This window comes from Mastomys coucha, unplaced genomic scaffold (assembly GCF_008632895.1).
Source record: "Mastomys coucha isolate ucsf_1 unplaced genomic scaffold, UCSF_Mcou_1 pScaffold11, whole genome shotgun sequence".
Lineage (NCBI taxonomy): Eukaryota > Metazoa > Chordata > Mammalia > Rodentia > Muridae > Mastomys > Mastomys coucha.
The window spans coordinates 12880990-12887387 of NW_022196893.1; the positions used below are offsets into that span (position 1 = coordinate 12880990).

The 6398-nt window shown below is 43.2% G+C and overlaps 1 protein-coding gene across 1 annotated transcript in view; it reads left to right on the forward strand.

The window, feature by feature from the left end:
* The window catches only part of Mei1 (meiotic double-stranded break formation protein 1), a 64857-nt gene that overhangs the window by 54631 nt on the left and 3828 nt on the right, over nt 1–6398 (forward strand). The window lies entirely within an intron of this gene.

Genomic DNA, 6398 nt, shown 5'->3' on the forward strand with positions numbered 1-6398 from the left:
GGAGGGAGGGGGAGAGAGGGAGAAGGAGAGAGAGAGATAGAGAAAATTTAAGTGCTCACAGTGAGAATGCCTGTATGTGAGAGACAGAGTGTGTATGTGCAGGAACCCTGACCCCGTGTGTCCACATTCATGTGTGTGGAAGCAGAGGACAACCCCATGTCCTCAGGTGATATCCACCTCCAAGTTTTTTTGTTTTGTTTTGTTTTTTCAAGACAGGGTTTCTCTGTGTAGCCCTGGCTCTCCTGGAATTCACCCTGTAGACCAGGCTGGCCTTGAACTCAGAGATCCACCTGCCTCTGCTTCTCTGCTTCTGCCTTCAGTGCTGGCATTAAAGAAGTGTACCACCACGCCTGGCATTCCATTTTGGTTTTTGAGACAGTCTCCCATGGTCCTGGGACTCACTGATTAGGCTAGATTGGCTAGTCTAGATTAGGCTAGATAAGCTCCAGGGAGCTGCCTCTCTCTCTCTCTTCTCATCTTGAACTTGCAAGAGTATACCCCACACCAGCTTTTTATGTGAATTCTGTCAGTTGAATTTAGGTCATTTGCTGGGATTAAAGCCGTGCACCGCCGCCACCTGGCCTAAGTTCTTGAGTTCAGTTCTGGCTAAAAGCTTCTCCTCAGCTCACTTCCCTCTTTGCTCAGTTCTTCTGAGTCTTCTCTTTTTCCTCAACACTTAAACATCTTTCAGAGTACGTGATCACATGTTAAGAAGTTCATGACAAATTTACACATAAAATCAAATCATAAATTGAAATAGAAGTTTACAACAATGTGTACATGCATATCTGTTAGGAATAATTATCTGGCTAAACATCCATCACCTGTCACAAGTTCACTGAAAATAAAAACGGAACTAAGTTATTAGTAAAGTTTTGTGTAGATAAACCCAGTCAATATTTTATCTTCTGTCCTAGCACCTGTAATAAATCATTAGTTCCTTTTTTATGACTTTTGGTTAATTGTTTTACAACCTCTTGGAATGTGCTCTGAGTAGGAGAAAATCTGGTTACTATCTAAGAGCAGTTAACTAGTGGCACTTGGGAGACTGACAGGGTTCTCATTGCAATTCTGACTATCAGAAAAGGATCTAGTAGCAGTTTTACTATAAAACAACTTAATAGTCACTGATATAATTTTAGGAATTCTTATAGAACTAAGAATTCATCTATTTTTCTATATAGCATAACTACAAGACAGTACATCTTCGTAGATATGCTCAAAAGGGTGGACTTAATACCTAGTGATTGTTACATATATTATATTATAACAGAAAAAGCATATTAATAGCAGGAATCTTTCCTAAAATGAATTCTCTTGGCCCCTGCCTATAGAGCAAATCTGTCGCAGATTATGATCCGAAGCAGACCATCTCAGGAAGGTCACCTGCTAGCTATTAGCTTGTCTTATGATGGCTCCTGACAGTCTTCGTTCTGAACACACCAAGGACCTTACCAAGGACCTTACCAACTGAACCATGTTCTCAACCCCCAAATGTCAGCTTTGATGCTGTCGAACACCAGGACACAACAAAGCTGGGAGCCAGGGTGAGAATGGGCTTATTCTGTGATCTGAAAGTTAGGCAAGGAACACAGATGAAGACACTTTTAAAAGTGTCAGAAGGCACTGGGGAGATGGTGCGGCACAGCAGTTCTCAGCCTTGCCAATGCTGCAGCTTTGTTTTTTTTGTTTTGTTTTTTTTTTTTAAAGATTTATTTATTTATTATATGTAAGTACACTGTAGCTGTCTTCAGACACACCAGAAGAGGGCGTCAGATCTCATTACGGGTGGTTGTGAGCCACCATGTGGTTGCTGGGATTTGAACTCATGACCTTCTGAAGAGCAGTCGGTGCTCTTCCCCACTGAGCCATCTCACCAGCCCGCTGCAGCTTTGTAATACAGCTTCTCATGTTGTGCTGACCCTCAACCATACAATTTTCCCCTCCTAACTTCATAGCTGTAATTTTGCTGCTTTTTATGAATCATGATGTAGATATCTGCTATGCAGAATATCTGGTATGTGATGTACAGCACCCCCGCAAGAGATTGAGCCCCACAGGTTGAGAATGGATGGTTTAGTAGGTAAGAGCCCTGGCTGCTCTTCCAAAAGACCCAAGTTTCATTGCTAGCACCCATATGCTAACACATGCGAACAACCCTCTGTAACTCCAGTTCTAAGGGATCTGATGCCCTTTTCTGGCCTCTACCGATACCAGGCATGTGTGTGGTTCATAGACATATATACAGGCAAAACCCCCAGACACATTAAAAAGAAAGGAAACCTCACAGATAATCTGTTCAGCCCCATTCAGCAGAACAGAGTAAGTTCCCCAGGGTCATGCAGCTGGTTTGAGATTAAACAAGGATTCAGCCATGCTCACCTCTGCCTCATGCCCTCAGCCAACCTGCAGTGCCACTGTCTAGTTTATAGAGTATAAGATTTTTTGTTAAGTTTGCTTTTACTGACCAACTAGATGGCTCAGGACATAAGAGCTCTTGACATCAAGTTTGATAACCCAAGTTTATGGTGGAAGGAGAGAACTTTTGACTCCAGCAAGTTGTACTCTGACCTCCACAGGTACTCTGGGACATGTGTGTGTCTTTCCCCCAAATAAAGAAAAGTAATTTTTGAAACTAAGCCTTCTCTGGGAAATGGTATAGTTGTCAGAATGTTCGCTAATGTGTATAAAGCCACAAACCAGGTGTGGCAGAACATCTGTAATCCCAGTGCAGGCAGCAGGAGGTTCAGAAGTTCACGAGCATGCTCAGCTGCCTAGTAATCCATCACCAGGCCAGCCTAGCTGTGTGTGCAAGACCCCATTTCAAGACAAAACAGTTTTAATTGAGTGTGTAATCCCATCCCATGGCAGGAAGAGTGAAAATCAAGATTAACCTGGCTACATGGAATAAATCCGTCACCAAAATGCCAAAAAGCCTAACAAGGAAAAAAAAATCAACTTTATTCAGATTCAACTCACAGTTATTAAAATTCACCAATTGTAACTGTACGATTGTATGAGTTTTAACAGATATATGTCTTTTGTTTTGGGTTATTTGGTCGTTTGGCTATTTGAGATAAGGTTTCCCTGTGTAGCCCTGGCTGTCCTGGAACTCATTCTGTAGACCAGGCTGGCCTCGAACTCACAGAGATCTGCCTGATTCTGCCTTCCCAGTGTCACTCATGTCCCCTCCATGCTTATTTACAAACACTGATTGGGTTTTTTCACTACACTATTATCTGTCATACTGTATCCTGCCTCTCCGTTGCCGGTGCCCAGGCACTGCTGGCACACCGCTCAAGGCAGGCAGAACCAAGTTCCGAAATAGTAGTCCACTGTTGTGGTTCCCGTGTACCGCTGGAAGTCAGGAGTCGGGGTGTGGGGGTTGGGGGTAGTGTCCAAGGGCCTACCTTTCCTTCAGGGTGCCTGTGCTCCAAGCAACAAGGGGAGGTGGAAACCCAGACAGCAAAAACCCGGTCGGAATGGGAGCGGTCTCAGTGTGAGCGAGGGCGGTGTATGCCAGAGGGGCAGGAAGAGGGAAGGCCTTCCTCGGGAATTTTAGGCGCAGCTCTTTAAGACGAAGATCTTCCCATCTGTTAGTGGCTATAAATGCGTACAGTATTTGGACTATTTGGGGTGAACGAGGGATGAAATGTCTCTTGGGAGAAGGAATACCCGGGAAGGAAAGCTCATTGGCTGAAGGCTCAGGCCTATTTAGATACCTCATTAGCATGGAGAAGAACTCCATGTGTTTATGTTACATGCCCCGGTACCGCGGTCCTCAGTGGGGTGTCATGGTTATGTGTTCCAGAGTAGGTAGAGGTAGGTAGGGAATGGCTCCACTCCTGCTGTTCTCAGTTCTGAGATTCCCAGGGTTTGAGCTCATTCAACCTTACCATTTCTCCTGCCTGTCTGCTAGCAAAGCCCCACATTTATCTTTCCTAGAATTTTGTAGAATCACATAATATTTGGACGTATGTGTCTAGTTCCTTAGCTTAATATTTTTGAGATCCATTTGTATTGGTAATTGATTTATTTTTCATTATGAGATGACACTCCTTTTACAGCTATCCTGCGGTTGGTTTATCCATTCACCTATAAGTAGAACGTTTGGATTTCTAGACTGTTGGTGATTACTCTTAAAAAAATTTTTTTTTGACATAAGGTCTTATGTAGTCAAGGCTTCCTTGAAGCCCTGATCCTTCTGCCTCTTCCTCCCAGTGCTGGAGTTGCAAGTATGCAGGAAACTCCCAGTTCTGAATAAAGTAGCTCTTTCTTACTATTACTAAGACAGACTTGTATATGGCTAAATATTCATCCATCTTGGATGAGTTCCCAGAAGTGGGATTGTTGGGTCAACTGATGCTAGTAATGTCTGTTTCTCTGTAATGAGTTACCAAAAAATGCACTCCTGCTAATCAGCTCCCAGCTCTATGGGTCAGAAGTTTGGGTGAGGTAGATCACTTGGATTGTCTTCCTAGGTTAGCCATGTCTTTGTGTGTTGTAATGTTAGAAATCAAACCCAGGGTTCTCAAGTGCTTGGCAAGAGTTCTCTCTTTCAGCTCTTTAAGATGTCTCGAGTTATTTCTTACAGGATTCCTCCATTCTTAATCCCACAATGGCACATAATCCTTACACTTTAAGTCTCTCCGATTCTTTTGCCATTGAGCAGAGAGAACTTCTAAAAGGTTCACAGGCATGTCAGTATTTCAGTCCCAGCTCTTGGCGAGTGTCCTGGTTACTTTTCAGTTGTGTTAATTTGTGTCTCCATACTGACTGCTGATACTGAAATTTTTTTTATGTTTTTTTTTCTTTTGGTATTTCAAGACAGGGTTTCTCTGTGTAGCCCTCGCTGTCCTGGAGCTCACTCTGTAGACCAGGCTGGCCTCGAACTCAGAAATCCACCTGCCTCAGCCTCCCAAGTGCTGGGATTAAAGGCATGCTCCACTACTGCCTGCTTTTTTCATGTATTTTATTTTAAAAGTATTTTATTTTTATTTTTTAAAGATTTATTTATTTATTATATGTAAATACACTGTAGCTGTCTTCAGATATACCAGAAGAGAGCATCAGATCCCATTATGGATGGTTGTGAGCCACCATGTGGTTGCTGGGATTTGAACTCAGGACCTCTGGAAGAGCAGTCAGTGCTCTTAACTGCTGAGCCATCTCACCAGCTCCATGTGTTTTATTTTAAATGATTTATTTATTTTTATTTTTTGTGCACGATGTTTTGCCTGCATGTATATGTATGTGAGGGTAACATATCCCCTGAAACTGGAGTTTCATACAGTTGTGAGCTGTCATGTGGGTGCTGGGAATTGAACTCAGGTCTTCTAGAAGAACAGCCAGTGAGTGAGCTTCACTGCTGAGCCATCTTTCCATCCTGCATGTATTTTGTTAGAGTTTAAAACTTTGTTTGATGGCGCATGCCTATAATCCCAGGACTTGGGAGGCAGAGGCAGGTGGATTTCTGAGTTCAAGGCCAGCCTGGTCCACAGAGTGAGTTCTAGGACAGCCAGGCCTATTCAGAGAAACCCTGTCTCGAAAAAAAAAAAAAAAAGACAAAAAACTTTATTTGATAAAAGTTTCTAATGTTTAAAAATAATTGATACCTGCTGTTCAGACACACTGTGAATCTTCTGGTGTCTAATTGGTGAATCTTTCAGTGGGTCCCAGGGTCGGTCTATTTCCTTTTATAAGGAAAAAAAAAAACTCAAAAAAAGCAAGTTAGGGGGTTGGAGAGATATCAGTGCTTAAGGGCACTCCGTCTCCTTGCAGAGGACCTGGGTTCAGTTTCTAGAACTCACATGACTACTGACAGCCATCTGTAACTCTAGTTCTCAAAGATCTAACACCCTCTTCTGGCCTCTATGGGTACATGTACATGGTATGCTCTCATACACACAAGCACACACACACACACATACACACACAAATCTTTGAGGGTTAGAGAGATAGCTTAGTGGTTAAGATCACTGGCTATTCTTGCAGAGGACCAGCTGCCACACAGTAGTTCACAAGCATTTATAACTCCACTTCTATGGGCTATAACACCCACTTCTAGGCTCTGAGGGTCCTGGGCACACAAGTAGTGTATAGACATACATATGGGCAGGACACATATTCACATAAAGTAGACGTAAATAAATCTATTTTTAAAACTTCATTACACAGTTGTGTGGCTTGATCTTCATATGGAATTCCTAACAGCCAGGAGCAGGGGCCGTCTCTGACACAGTTATCTGGCTTTGGAACTTTTTCCCACTACTGGGCAGCCTCGTCTAGCCTCAGTAGACAAGCCAGGTCTTACTGCAACTTGATATACCAAGGCTGGTTGATATCCATGGGAGGCCTCCCCATCCCTGAAGGATGCAGGACAGCGGGGGGGGGGGGGG